The 17,023-nt window shown below is 29.3% G+C and overlaps 1 pseudogene across 1 annotated transcript in view; it reads right to left on the bottom strand.

Annotated features, from left to right (window-relative positions):
• Positions 1 to 17,023, bottom strand: part of LOC148282840 (inhibitory POU protein pseudogene) — a 117,221-nt pseudogene that overhangs the window by 99,077 nt on the left and 1,121 nt on the right. The window lies entirely within an intron of this gene.

The raw sequence follows: 17,023 nt of genomic DNA on the forward strand, positions 1-17,023 counted from the left end.
CTGTTGCAACAAATTTAGATCTAAATAACTCCTAACGAAATAGGTAGGAAATCCAGTCTGTCTGCAAACATTTGGACATACTCGAAACATTGTTGACCTTTAAAGGAAGATACTGCATGTTTATTTTTATAGTAGTATTATAGGGAGTGTTATAATACTGAATTCTAGGATTGACCAAAGACTTTAAGAGCTTCGCAACGAACGTACCTCAATATCTCGCCGTTATTTTGATTGATGCATTAAATTTTCTATTTCACGCATGTGAAAAACTCTCGTTATATTGCGGGAGAAAGTGTAGAAATAGGTTTACCGGTTTCCGTTCAACTGACATCCCATAGGAACTCAATCAATTATGCATTGATGTGAAGTCGATAACAGTCGCATCCAACGAGCACGTCTTACCTCATGTTCCTGGGAGGGTTTCCTTAAGTCCCCCGCCTTTGGGCATTCCGTATACGTTTGATGAAAGGCAAAGGTCAGAGTTTTTGAATCGTGTTTCCATGGCTATTGGGTCAGGGATGAGATATCAATGTTAAATTAACACACGTCAACAGTACACAGCATAACAATAATTAACATTTATTTATGTTTTCGCCCTACGGGCTTTTATATTTATTAGTACATTTACATTCAAGTGCAGCAGTGTGACAAAATTATGTTCATTAGGTTAAAAGTAAGAATAACACGGGAAAATCAAAATGAAACAATTATAAGTTAAAATAAGGAAATGTACACACATAGGTATAGGGGTATTTAGAAAGATATTTTATACATTTACATACACAAATACAGACACATTCGTACACGTGCATACATACACACACACATATACATACTTGTATACAGATAAATAAATATATATACACATAAATACAAATATATATATATATGTATTATTATAGACACTAAAAAAAATATTAAGTATTTTTTCACAAATTAATTTATAGCCTTTAGAATACTTAAACAATAATTATTTAAAGATAAACGAAATATGTCAACTTCACAATACTCGTTACTTAGCCAGTGTAGTCTAGGTACTGGTGAATCGTAATATTAATTATGACTGCCAGGATATTCAATTTAAAGCATTTGGATTGATATTTTAACTATAACTGGTAAATATTAGTCTATATCCACTTAACGACCGTCATTTATAGTATTTACTACTATCTACCCTCAGCTTCACTCACGTGGTAATATGGAAAATTATTTAGGTAAAATTAATTGGCTGTGCCTTTTATCGAAAAGAATTTTCCCGATGGAATAATATATATTTATATGTTTGATCATTCAACTATCGGTATGAAAGAAATACGATGTTCCGTTTGAATGGCATCGTTATTCACAAACCCAAAATCCTAAGACAAAACCAAACTAGCCATAGATTAAGCAAGTAAATTATAGATATTTAGAGAATTCAGTTCAAATTAATATTTTTTGACATCCCTTAATTTAAAAATAATTTTGCCATTGGCATATTAATACACATAGACATGCTCTGAGTCCTCAGATTTGAAGACACTTAACTCATGTCCATGAGAAGTTCCTTACCAAGGCCACAGACAATTATCCCACCAGATTCTCACACTTTATTTAGAATAATTAGAAAGAATATACCTTTTTCAGTTAATAAAAGCCGAACACATGAGAGAAAAATGGTAATCTAGGCATTTAAAGGGCTCATGACCTATTATTGGCTGGTTTGCGTCATTTTTACTAACTAACGATAGGTCATAAGCTACTTAAACCAGCGAACGACTGATCACAAGCTCTGTATATACCTGCACTTTCATATTTCCTTCGGTAAAATGTTATTTATCTTTGTTTAAATATGTTAGTGTTATTAACGATAGAAAAAAAAAAAAACAATTACAAAAGTCATATTAACCGTCTACTTTTCACTCTGTCCAATTATTTAAGATATAAAATCTAACGTTTTAGATATAAAATCGTTATTAAAAAAGATTTTTTTATTTCAAATCCATAAATGCAATATAGGAGGGAAGGCTGATCTGGGGTTACTTCGTATGGATCTGCCGGTGAAAGGATCTTTAAGTCCGACTGAACAAAAAACTTTTTCTTTTTTTTTAAATTATTTTATTGTAAATGTATTTTTTTTTACGTGTGGAATAATGCGGAGTGGCTTTTCAAAGGTACCCTTTTTAATAATTGACCCATACTTTTGGTTTTTTGTAATTTTTTTTTTTTTTGATATGGCTGTTATTTTCTTTTAGTAAGTAAAATAAATAAATAGTTCTGTTTCTACGTCACAAAATGTAAGTACCTGACCTAGAACAACTGGTAACATCTTAATTCCAAAATGAAAAACAACATCACAACATCATTATACTTACAGAGGAATATTTTTCTTTAATGAAATGAACAAAGGAAACAAAAAATGCAGGAATAGAACATATTTTAAGAAATTATTTGTTGTATATATATTTTTTTTAAATATCTTTAAATAAACATAATTAATTGAATCGGCATTAATAATAATAATTTATAAAATAAACAAATTACTGTACAAAGTCACTCCCCATTATGTACACGAGAATTGTATTTTTTTCTTTTCCGTAATGGGAATCGTTAATGCAAGTATATGTATTAAATTTATTTGAATCGTGTTTAGTTGTAATATTGTATACTTGTGTAATCTTAATAAACTAAAAAAAAACTCCCTAAACGATTAAATCTAGTCCTTGAAAATATTGTTGAGTGAATAATACATTTTAACAATAAAACTCGTATTCATAAGTGATAAATCTCAAATTATAGTACGGCTTTTAATAAATGATGTTGCTTTTTGTATTTATCATTATTCCTTTTCCATACCTTATGTTGAATAGAGCACTGCATGAAGGTGTGTGATTAGTCTTACGCTTCAGGTGCAAGTCCAGGGGCAATAAAACATTATAGTGTAAAAACACCTTTCTAACCATTTACAACAGAGATCGAAAACTATAGTAGTCTAGGTATCTGGAAGAATGTTACACTGTGTGTAAAGTAGACACTTAAATCAGCCAACGACAGGTTATAAGCCCCGTAGATGCCTAGACTTCTATACTCCCTTCTCTAACATGTTCTCCATCACTGTTGTAATATGTTAATGGGGTTGTATACAGTCTACAAAAAAATTGACAGACTCAAAACATTGTTGATAACATATTTTCATATAAATATTTCATATCAACCATGTCGGGAATCAAATCCGAGAACTATTGCATGGAGAACAACGTGCTGACTAAAATCTACAATATTCATAAAATATCGTAATTATACACGAAATTACGAGTATAAGTAAACTTTAGATATTTAAAAATATGTTTTTTTTTAGAATACTACAAACTTTGGACCTTCAAGTAGGTATATGTTATTATATATATATAATAACCAAATTATCTTTGACGCAGATTGCATTTAATTATTCAAAACGGTTTCTAAAGTATTTTCCGTGAATAAGTTATATTATTCAAGAAATGCCTAGAAGTTTAGTCAAACGATAATATAGGTAATCATATAACAAACATAATAATCACGTCATCTTGTGTTTGTGAAATTAAAATGCTTTGTTTTGTTAGATGTCTGTACGCTTTATTGGGAGACATTGTCGATGGCAATAAGTTTAATATTTACATACTGTATTAATGGAGGTGTTCAGTGCCGTTTTACTGTATATTCAATTGATTTAGTGTTATTTTTAATACCAACTCACTCAATGAAACAACGCATAATTCGTGTATTTATTTATTTATTTGTTTTATTTATTTATTTATTTTTTTATTTATTTATTTTTTTATTTATTTATCTATTTAATATTTTTTTGTTTATTTATTTATTTATTTATTTATTTATTTATTTATTTATTTATTTATTTATTTATTTATATATTAATTTATTTATTTATTTATTTTTTTATTTATTTATTTATTTATTTATTTATTTATTTATTTATTTATTTTTTTATTTATTTATTTATTCATTTATTTATTTATTTATTTATTTATTTATTTATTTATTAAGGGAATCATACAGTCTTTATATAAAACAAGGTACAAAAGAACAATTAAAATAAGTAAGACCAATTACAGATTTCACACTAATTTATTATGGATGCACGAGGAGAGGGGAAAAATAAATGAATTCTAAAAAAGGAAAAGTAGAAATATTAAATAAAAAGGACATAAAAAGGAGAAGACATTGTATATCTCCCACTCTACTTTCCTCCCTCTCTCTCTGCTTCCATGAACATTTCAATTTCTTTGTAAAAATTTACAACCAACAATCATTTATTAGATAGAGGTCGTAGATGTATATATGAATAAGTATAAATTAAACATTACTCATCATATTAAAGAACAGTTACGAGTAGATCCTTAATCTGTTTTTTTTCTCCATTTTCGGTAACAATATTCCAATTCGGAAAACATCACAAATTATCAAATTAATCTCCGACTTTTTTTTCATTTCAGTTTGTTTAACGACCGTTGTAGCAATTTTTTATTTTTGCTTGCAGTTGCATTCGACACGCAAAAGAAATAGATTTATTGCATTTCTCTCGGATCGAAAAATTGCGATTTCATAAGATTTTCTCTAGAAATAATGATCATTACTATTTTCATATTGAATCTCACGACTGCCAGCCTATTCTAGCAGCTCGACTGTGGAATCACCTGCCATCCACCATCAAAGATGTTACAACAGTATCTCTGTTTAAATCGCGTCTGAAGAAACATCTCCTTTCTCTTCCTTAATATCCCCTCCTTTCCTCTTTCCTCTTTTTTCCTTTTTCCCGTAGAGAAAAAGTAATAATTTTAAGGTAATTTATAAACAAATACGTCTATTTCTATTTTTATATATCTTTAGTTTTTTAATCTTCATTTTCTATTGAATATGTTTAGTAACTTAAATTATAAAAATAAAACTTTTTTTTCATTAGTTGGTTGGTTGGAAGAAATTTCCATTTGGCAATAAACCCGCTAATGTACAAATAACATTATGTACAAAAAGTTAAATAAATAATAGTATCAGGGCTGGTATTCTGAACGGAATTGCGCGCGAAGAGATCGCTCTGTTAGCGTGTATTTAGTACGTAAATACGCGTTTAAAATGCGTTTTCTACGAAGGCTTTTGCGTTCAGAATACAACCCCTGGGCTAATGTGATTTGAAACGTTTGCAAAATATGAAACGACTTTGAAATACGCCATCAACAAAATTTAAACACATTATTGATTTTTATGGCCGCACATGAAGAATTTTATTTACGTATCGCTATAAAGTTTATTCAGTCTGTGAATAAAATATTCAAATTACTAGTATATGCTATAAAAAGTCAGCGGACACAAATGGTGTCCCTGCGGCAGTCCTAAAGTCTAGCAAATAAAGTCCGTACTCTGGTCACCCACGACTGCAGCTTGGCATCTTGAATACGTAATTTTATCTGCACCTGTGTACACTATCCTGAACACTTTTATTTTGATCAAAACATTCTCCTTGTAAAACAGCTATTTGATAGACCGTCTGATATGCAAAACCTCGGGTACTTTAGTAAGGTGAGCGTAGATAAATACTTTGACAGAGATTAAAATAACTTTTGTTTCAAATATGTATACATATAGAAATCAGCTTAATATATAGCTCTGAGAATGTAAAATTAGAAAAATGGAAATAAAAAAGGTGCTTTATAGACTATTAGTGAGAGATTTAATTTATATTATAATATCGTCGGCCTAACTTCTAAAATCGTAAGTCCTTAATTTTTTTTTGTTCGGGGAGAATATAAACCGTTTTGACTTCAGTAGCTAAGAATGAACTTCAGCCCTACGGGAAATTAGAGACAATAAAAGTTTTCTTGCGCGCGGTAAAAATTAGAGCATTAAATTGTAAGGCAAAATTTCTTAAAAATGTACGAAAAAAATTATAAAAATATTTCATTTAAAACGCACTATTTTGAACGTCGTCACTGGTTCATATGAACCAACCAATGAAACGAGAGTTGTGAAAGATATTTGGTTAGCTTATTGTAAACGATCCAATTAGAAAAACTGACAGAGAAGAACCTCTGACGTCACACGTGGAGTTATTTCAGTAAAACAAAACCTTAAAAAATCATAGCGCTGATAATACGATGTATAGAAATTTGTTATAAAATTTGTCATATTTGGTAAGAATTTAAATTAAACTGATACGAAGAATTTAAAACGCGTTTTTCTGAATTTGATTTTATTTTTATTTATTAGTAGAAACGACAATTACGTTAGCCAGAATATTTATGGTAATGTATATGTTAAAATCCTCGGCTTTAAATTGGCATAAAAACGGTTAAAATCTGTCGGCTTCATGGTGTCAGCGCGTTTGCATACCTTGCAAGAGGCCTCGGGTTCGATTAGCAACACGGTTGAAATTAAATATTTATTAACAAGGGTGCTTTACCACTAGAACATTTCATAGTCCCTGGGCTGGTACCTAAAGCGTATGACTGATCATCTTACCTTCATGCTTCAAAAATGATCAAGATACTCTGCTATTGGTGTACCAATGCAGTGCCCTATGCAACAGGTGCAGAAAGGGAATGATTATGATGAAATGTTAAAATGAGTATCATAATCATAATTTCACTATCCGCATCTAAAAATGTCAAGGGCACTGAATTTTTTCACCAATTGCGGAGTATTTCGATCATTTTTGTTACGTGGTTGGTAAAGTGATCAGTCTCAAGCTTCAGGTGCCAGTCTAGGAACAAACAAATAATACAGTGTTAAACCACCTTTAAAACTATTTTTTCTTGGAGATCCTGCTGGGAACCGAATCCAGGACATTGAGCATGGTAGGAAAATAGACCAACCACTACACTACGAGGCGGAATTATCTCCACTGAGGGTAGCCATCGAGTAGAAACTCTTGTCAAGAGTTCTGTTAGTATAGGTAAAAATGCATAAACACATTATTAATTTTGGTATAAATATGTATGTAATCTTGGTCAATTATTATTATCATTTTATTTTTAAAAGAAATATCAACGGTCTCATAACTTACCCAAATATTGAATTTTGGTGACCTTTTTTTAACAAGTTGTAAATAACTTACTATTACAAAATGGAAATCAATTTGAGATAGAGTGGGTTTCGAACCTCGGACCTCTGATTCGTGAGTCCGCTACGATAGCCACAGGACCCCATGATTTTCATTTTAAAGATAACTTTGTAGTTTTGTATGTATATAATACCACTATAACAAAAAACATATTAAGTAAAAACGAAAAAAAATATTTCTCGACCACCCTTAATAACATACTGGTATGTTTCAAAACTTTTTCTCTGGTCATCTACGGTCCGTTATTGATTCATGATTGGCCTATGTTTCTTTCTTGTGTGTTAAAGTTGTATATTTATGACTTGTAAGTGAAAAGTATTTTTCTTCAATTTGGTCTTTTAGAGTTTATTGGTAAATTCAAAGTTTTATAGTTTTATAGAATTCTATATGTCAACGTGTACGAAGTCAAATCAAAACAACATCACAAGTTAATTTTTTTTACACAAATTTCAATAAGATTATATTTTTACGGTGTTTATATTAAAAATGTATTTATATTTATACGATTGTATACGTACATTTTTTATCCATAAAATATTATATGCATACTAATATTATAAATGCAAAAGTGTGTTTGTATGTGTTTTTTCACGTCGCAATGGAGCGACCAATCGACGTGATTTTTAGCATTGGGATAGCCAAAGAGCTGAAAAGTATCTATTTTGGGTTCACTATTATATATTTATGATTTATCACTGTACAATTTTAAAGGAAAAATTATTATGTATGCCTACGACATTGGACTATTCTATGAAAATTAAACTGACGTATTAACAAACAATGACATAAACGAAGACCTTACTATGTTGACTAAATAGACAAACACAAACTTACTTACACTTAATGAAAAAAAATGCAGTATTATCCATTTTACGTCTAGAAAAAAATGACATAAAGTAGAAGCTTACATAAATAATGAACGAGTAACTGAAATTGAACTTGTTTAATACTTAGGACTAACAATAGACAGACAATTGACATAAAGAATTCATATCAACAATTTAATTAGGAAAGTGGCGACATTATCGAGTCGTTTTTTTTAAATCAAAAACATTGTTCCAAAAACGGAAAAAATTCTAATGGAAAACTAAAATATGTTATATGCAATTACTATGGGGAATTGGAAATCAAAATTACATAAACAGACTACAAAGACAACAAAATAAAATATTAAAGTTAGTATATGACCTATCCTATCTAAGAGCAACTAAAAAACTTGCAATTAAATGTTAATGAGCTCTTTAAACTAGACATAAAAAGACTCACACAACCTTTACAAAAGACGTAAAAAATATTATCATTAACAGTAGAATGTGAATTAAATGTATGTAACCCGTAAGGGTTAATCAATAAATTTTTAAAACAATAAAAAACACGAAAAAAATATCACATCTTCGGGAAAATTCTTAGTGAACACAATAAATTAATATTAAAACAGAATAACGATGCTTCGTCGCCAGAGACTAACGGACCGTCGCGCACTGGGGTCAAATTACTAAAAGGTGTCGTTAACTCATAAAGCTATGTGCTAAGCTAAGCTATGCCATGCTTTAAACGAAAGGTTTTAATGTAACTAAGTAGGTATATGAAAATGAGAAACAAAGTCATAAATATGTATACTTTATTTACCATTTCATCATCATCATTCCCTTTCCGCACCTAATGGTGCATAGGGCACTGCATTGTTACACCGATAGCAGAGCATCTTGATCATTTTTGATACATGAAGGTTAGATGATCACTCTTGCGCTTTAGGCCCAGGGACTATGAAAATATTCTAGTGTGAAAACACACTTTTAAATAAATATTTCAAATCACCCGTACGTCAGTTACAACATTCTTATTCATTTATATTTGCATATCAACATAAAAATATTTTTTTAGACAAAGTGCAGCTAAGTGTATATTTTAAAGTTTTTATTTTAAATGTCTGCATAAAATCACACCAACACTTAATTTTTACACATCATTAAATGTTTTTGTGTCACCATCATCATCGGAATCATAATTTTCGCTTTGGCTGGCGGACCCTACAGATGGAAGTATTATGAGATCCATAGCGTCTTTTGGGAGTGTAGTTAGTTTTTTTTCGTAAATTTTCTCTTTCATATTTCTCATTAATGGATTCGATGCGACTGAAGAATAAACTTTAAAATATCCCTTTTATTCAGCTGCATTTTCTCGAGTGGTACTCTCTAAGCTTTTTTAAATCATTGTTACGTGCTTCCTGCGCCTCTTCGGTGAATTGACCTATGGGCAATGTTGATTTTTGTAATATTTCAGGTCCGTGTATTAAATATTTGCGGGTGGGTGGCATGTTATACCACAGATGTTTTTCTACGAAATCCCTGGCTGTATGTAACACATACTTTGTTTTTTTTCCACATGAATGTGTGGATTTTTTTTATTCATTCCATAAATTGGTTATTTCCGCAGACACCGCCGCAGGCATTATATCCATCATTCTAAATAACAAATTCATTTTTTTTTGTTCATAATCAAACCCAGTTTTTTTTACACTGATCTTTAATTTGTTTGGTTTCTGTCACAATTTTTATGTCGGATTTTCGAGGCTGCCATTTATGGATAGCCAGTTTCTATGTCAAATGAAGAAGGCGCTCGAAAAAGCTTACCCGTCCGTGCAAGACCGAAAATCATTTTCAAAAGCTTCATATAACTCCATGTAAGTTTTATCATATTTATTTGAACCTGGTGGATCAAATAAAATATATTTAACTAACTTAGAGCATCTGCGTGTCCTGCAGCTTAGTCTCTTTTGCGTTGGGAAAATCAACTAGGGCAGGGGTGTATATTTCTATAGGTTAATGTTATTTTGCCGCTTCATCCTTTCGGTACCTCCTCAAATGGAATCTTTGGCGACTGCCATTAACTTGTGTGACGCGAATAAAGGAAATCAATGTCTCAAGCCACGTTTTATTTATATCTAAAAAAAAATATTTACCCGCTTTATTTGAACCAAGTAAAAAAATTGTGAAAGTTTTTAGAGAATCAATCTGACCCCCCATTTTTTTTCTCTAGAGCTCTTTATTATCGTAATTAATTATTACCTGGTCATAAATAAAGTATTGGAACTGGTACCTTTATAAAAATTAAAAAAAACAGATTATTATTCAAAATCTGTGCCCTTTTTTCTCATTATCAGTCATTCGAAATATATTGTTATTTTAAAGTGAGGCAAAAACTAGCAAAAAAATAAACATATAAACAAAAACCAAAATAATTACTTATTGTTAATCAATTAAAATATTAGGCAAATTCATTTCGATTCATTACTAAATTTCTTATTGTTTTTTGCATATAAAAAAATCACTATCATTTTTATGAAAAAATAGTTCTCGCTGACTTGACATAACGAACGAGTAACCTTTACGACTTATCGGCTTCGACTGAACGGTGCCTTGGCAAACCTGAAGGATCTAACTCGTCTGTCTGCTCGCTGCTATACAACGTGGGTATCTTAGTCCCCAAATCATAAGAAAGCGAATAGCGAATCACGTTTTTCATTTTCTTACTTTTTGTATAAGAAATGTGAATGCTGCCCCAGAGAGCGTCAAATTTTTTGCATAGCATTTCGAAAAATTATCTCGTTCCATCGGTAATATTATAATTATTAAACTATAAAACTAATTTCTCCCTTATACTACGCGAGTGAAGCCTCGGGTATAAGCCAGTATTATAATATGTATCTGTCAAAATTGTACTTGTGGATATATTTCTCAGATAAAGCGCTCATTTAATTTTTTTCTCAAACTAATGTTTATTCTAATAATTATTGAATTATTTTTATTTATTCGTATAATTATTATTAATTTATACTAATTTTAGTAATAACATAATGATTAGAGGATATAATTTTGTAAACTTTTTTTTTTTAGTAAATCCTAAAGTATCTTATTACATTTGAACAAATATGTTATTTTCTAAGAATAATAATTATTACAGTAATATGTATACTCTTTTTTATTTCAAGTTGTATCATTTTGTACATAAAGTACAGTTTTCTTTTTTTAATTCCTTAGAGTAATTATCAATCGAGTTTTATTTACTTTATTTATGCAGACCGTCATTGATTTGTGTTGTTTGTAACTAACAGTTTTACAAAAAAAATATTTTTTCCAAATATTTCATAAGCTACATTGACATCGAGAAACATTTATAGAATAAAATACGTAGTTTTGGATATAATTAGATTTAAGTGTGTACTTAAAGTTCAAATTAAAATAACCTATTTCAAGATTAATAAACAACGCCGTTTGATACAAGTTTCACGTGTAGAATATGTGAAAATTGATATTTTTACCATATCATTGGATTGTCTGAACTTAATAGTACTTCCTGTACTTATGCTACCCTTGTTGAAATCGTTTTTATCAACAAACTTTTATTTATGATTTGAAATATTTGATGCAAAATATGTTCATATCGAATATTATCCCGCCTCTTTGCATACATATACAATGCGATTAAAACCCTGGCTACCTGACTAAAATGTATACTTATTTAAATTTTCCTATATTTATTATTTATATTACATTTCTAAAACCATGGAATGTTCGTAAAGTTTTTGATGAAGGGGAGAATTATTGAATACTAAAAAGTTTGTCTGAGAATTTAAAAAAAAAATAATTAAATTGAATTATAAATATTTATATTTTTTATAAATATATTATTTATATCACAAGTCTTAAACAACAGAACGTTTGTAAAGTGTTTGGTAAAGGAGAAGAATTATTGAACACTAAAAAGTTTAATTTATGTTTGAAGCACTAACTTTGTGTTTAATCATTATAATAAAATAAATAAAACAACTTTGTTTTTAACCACTATTTTTTTTTTCCATCGACCGGTTTTAAAGCAAACAAGCTTCTTCGTCAAGTGAATTAATTCCTATTTTATTTTTATCATGTTCACTAAATACTACACGTGGACCCAATATATCAAGTCTTTTTTTTCCTTACAAAGGATGATAGGGTGATGATTTGATATTAATATTTTCGAAGCTAGACAAGAGGACTACAAGAAATATTATTTATTTGGTTATTAATAATTTTTTTCCTATCATGAATCCTTTTTTTAATTTCTAAGATTTCTAAGTTGTCCAATTTTAAAATTTAATTTTAAACATGAAGTACTTTTAATCATTTTTTTTGCTTGAAACCGGTCGGTGGGAAAAAAATTAGTAGTTGAAAACAAAGTTGTTTTATTTATTTTATTACTTAAGAGTTTGTCTGAAAAGTTGGAATTTTTTATTTGTAAGTATATTAAAAATATTTTTTATGTACTACAATTAGTAGGAAGGAACTGTGGTTTCATCTTCGAGGGATAACAAATGAAAATATGTATTACATTTACAATTTAGAATTAGTTTAGTGATCTATAAAATATTTTTTAATTCAACTGCTATTATGAAAACAAAAAACGTGAAAGATAAACAATGTTTTGAGTTGGTCCAAATTTCGGTAAACAAAGACTGGATTTTACCACGCTGGATGTTATTATGATTAACATAGGTATATATCACAATATTTGTTAAGTTTTCAAATTAAAAAAACATTTTATATTTTTTCTAAAGATCTTAAATACCATATTATTTTTATTGTTTTGTTATATTGAATTAAATAAATATACGTAGAGAAAGCATTTTGAAATATGCCGTACTACTCGTATTGGTCCTGTCTAAAGTGATTTTATTACAGCATCTGTGCACTTATTATTTTAAATACTTTTGTGTGGGTTTAGTTTTGATAGTGATCTTCTTCTTTCTGTGCCATATCAAGTCTCCCCGACGTTGGCGATCACTCTAGAGTAGGCATTCCGGTCCTGCGCCAACTGGAACAGCGCATCAACCCCACGCACTCCCGTCCAGTCGCGGATGTTTCTCAGCCAGGACATCTGTCGCCTTCCAACCCCACGCTTTCCCTCGATCTTTCCCATCATAATAAGCTGTAGAAGCGTATATTTGCTTCCGCGCATGATATGGCCCAGATATGCGAGTTTTCTCTGTTTCGTTGAGGACAGTAGTTCTTTTTCGGCACTGGCTCGTCTCAACACCTCCACGTTGGTCACTAAATCTGTCCACGGGATTTTCAGCATTCTCCGGTGAAGCCACATTTCAAAAGCCTCTAATCGGTTCATGGAGTTCACCTTGAGAGTCCATGTTTCAACCCCGTAGAGCAGTATTGACCACACATAGCACTTGACCATCCTCTGTCTCAGTTTTAAATTAAGACTATCACTGCAGAAGAATGATTTCATGCCATTGAATGCTGATCGTGCTATTTCTATTCTGCATCTAATTTCCTTATCCGGATCCAGATCAGAAGTGATTTGACTGCCGAGGTATTTAAAGTTAGTCACTCTCTCTATTGTTTGACCATTTATTCGCAAAACAGCATTATTGTGAGGGTTTCGGCTAAACACTATCATCTTTGTTTTGGCCACATTGATGTTCAAGCCCATTACTCAACCAGCTTCGTCAATTTTATTAAGAAGTTCCTGAAGGACACATGCGTTGTCAGCCAGGATAACGGTATCGTCAGCATATCGGATGTTATTGATAATTTTGCCGTTAATATTAGTGATATTTAGATAAATTAATGTAACTAAAGTTTTTTTTTTAATTTCATTGGTCAAGGAATGTATAAGTGGCATTAAATTATAAGGAACGTCTTGTAAGCGTGTATTTTTATTTAATATTACTATACAAAAACAAATACCGACATACTGCATACTTAGGTAAACATTAAATTGCGTATGACGATATAGATATGTTTTTACCATATTTATGTAGGTAGGTATATTTAAATATTGGTCCGTCGGCAGCGCGGCGCGGCGCGGCCTCGGCGTCGCGGCGCCTCAGAAGAAATTGATTTCAATGATAAAATAAAATAACGTTAGTTGAATCGGAAAATATGTAAAAGTACATTTGATTTTTAAATTTACAAATTCAATTTTTGTGATAGTGTATTTTTTTGTAATGCATTTTATATTTAAATTATTGTAACTGTTAGCAGCGATTGAAAGAGTTATTTAATTTAATAATTTACTGATCCGACGGAAGATTTAAGTTTTTATTAGAAGGTAAAAGTTTTTTTTTTTTTTTTGTGTTTGTCCAAAAAAAATCTATGTTTTTGCGTTCGCGTAGATATAAAATAAGCCGCGTTACTAATATTTTTGATCCAAAAAAATATAACAGCATCATAAAACTGTGGAAATTGTTTGATAAAAGGTATTTAAAAAAATGCTTATCAGTTATTCATAATTGCGTCTATACAAACTAAACATTAAAAATTTGAACTAATAAAAAGGGTTCTGACCTAACATAGGAAACATCCAACTAGCAGAAAAAGAGAACAGAAACATAAATTGTATTTACCTAAATCTTTATCCAAACTAAATAAAAAATCGATTATTTCAATCTTTGTACGTAACATTGATATACTTGACCTTATCTTGGTTAGTTTCAAGCGAATGTTAACTTTGTATTTTATTACTAGTTTCTTATTTTTACAGTAAAATTTTTCTTATACATTTCAATAGTGAATGTAATAAAGTGCGTTGTTATAAAAAAAAAAATTTTAACCATATTAATTTCAATACAATTAGCACTTAAGTTTTTAGGTTTAATAAAAACAGCGATAAAATCTGCCAAAACTGTAAATTTATGCATTCAAATAATACCGGTTATTAGATTTTTTTTTATAATTTTGATAATAACTGAGCACAAATGCAAGCTGATTCACAAAATCTATATGAAATAGTATTTATCATAATTGATCAGTTCATTTTCATGCAGAAGTTTAATAATTTAGTTCTTTTGTATAATAAAGTACACACCGCACAGTCGCGACGCCGCCAAATCTTTTCTGACGCTAAATAAACTATGTAACTACAAAATTATGAGCAAAACTTAAATAATTTTTTTTTAATGATTGAAATTCGAGAAAAAATGATTTCGGCATTCACACATTATTATTTAATATTCATTTCGATTGATACATTGCATAAATAAATAAATAGCATCGATTTAATCAAGAAATTACTTCTAGTTACTAATTTAAAAATACCGACCCGGCGCGATAGTTTTAAAATCGAAATTTCCTAAAATAATAACTTTCCAAACAATTTGCAAAACTTAATTTTTCGCTTCATATTTACGAAAAAATAAATTTTCGATTATATTATCCGCCATCTTAGACGAAGAAAAATAAGTTTTGTCATATCACAAAATTCTTGAAGTTTATCTGAATTTGTTTTTGCAAATATACTTTCTTATAATTCTTAAAATATATCCGCGTGCTACTTTATTTTTAGCGTAGATAAACAATTTATAGTTTTAGTATAAGGTTTTAAATAGATATTCATGTGGACATTTAGTAAAAACATGAATCTGTCTTCTACAAAAATGTGAAATTTAAATATCATATATTATCTTTAGGTATTTTTAAACGCTTTAAGTATTTTAAAGAAATTTACCTAAATAGGTGCAAGCAGTACCTACCAATCACAGTATCCACGATTATAATTTATCAATATTTCTAACTGTTGCTACAAAAATCGTGTAACAGAGATATGGCGTATGTATTTGGTTAGTAGTAGATTAAAATTATGATTTTTAATGGAAAGTTTCAAGTTTCATCAAATAACGAAACTCGTACAAAAACGGCATCCTAATATGATAAGGCAAAAACTAAACGGCAAGTTATTGTAAAGTTCATGTAAGTAAACAAATAATATAAGTAAATTTCAAATATCCAAAGGAAAGTTTGACAAAAAAATATATCGACAGTATTTTCAATAATAACGTTATTGTTTTATCAATGGTTACATGTTATATGGAAAACAAACGTTATTTTGTATCATATAATCACCTGTACATTTTTTTTCAAATCTTAATTTTTTCAAATCGGTGCGAAAGTATCAATTTTTTTTCATTAATTCATTTTTTTTAAATAAGGTTAAATAAATAAAAACTGGGAAAAAGTTTTTGTATTATATTTATCGACAAATATATAATTAACTGATATTTTCATGTTAGATATATAAATGAAATCTAGTATGAAAAGTTATTATGAGAATAATCTTAATTAACTTTGCATAATAATATTCACCAGTCTGAAGAGGTCCTTCAGAAGGCGAAATCTCATAAACGTCAAAGAAACGAGTGGTTTACTGTGATAATATTATTTTTATTTATTGCTTTTTAATCTTAAACTTATCCCTATTCATGACACACGTGTCATTTTTGTCTGAATGTCGATCATTGAAGACACAGTTATTGTTTTTATTTGTGCTTGATAGCCAAATAAATAACAACATCACGTGTATTATAATAAAATGTCATCAAGCCAATCAAAAAATGAAACCCGAATTATCCAATTTAATATAAAAGAAATTCACTTATAGTGTAATTCATTTACACCATATGCGTAAAAAAAGGTTTATTTAAAATATTGTTTGAACATTTTACATAATAATATAATTTTTTACTTTAACATTCATTGTTCACTGCCTGAAAATACTTGAATATCAAACCAAAACGGAAATCTCAGTTTTTATTGTTTTTTTTAGTAAATTCAAATAAATTTTGTTAGTTACCATTTTTAAGAGATAAACTGTATTACAAAAATAATAACAATACATCAGGTTTTTATTTTTAAGCAGCTGAACAGCAAATCAAAGCTTTAATAATCAGTTATCTTTATTAAATTTTAGCATAACAGGTAACAATGATGAATATTTTTTTTGAATAATTTTATCCAAAAAATGTACCGTAGATTTCTGTTTTTTTTATTATACCTGTCAATTTTAACGTTGCATGAAATAGGTTTGTTGAAGAGCATAACAAATACATTTATTTCATGTGTATTTGAAATCAGTTTTTTTCTTTTTTCCTAAGCATGCACATGT

The sequence above is a fragment of the Micrasema longulum genome, unplaced genomic scaffold (assembly GCF_059751315.1).
Source record: "Micrasema longulum isolate JH-2025_06_02 unplaced genomic scaffold, ASM5975131v1 h1tg000285l, whole genome shotgun sequence".
Taxonomy (NCBI): Eukaryota; Metazoa; Arthropoda; class Insecta; order Trichoptera; family Brachycentridae; genus Micrasema; species Micrasema longulum.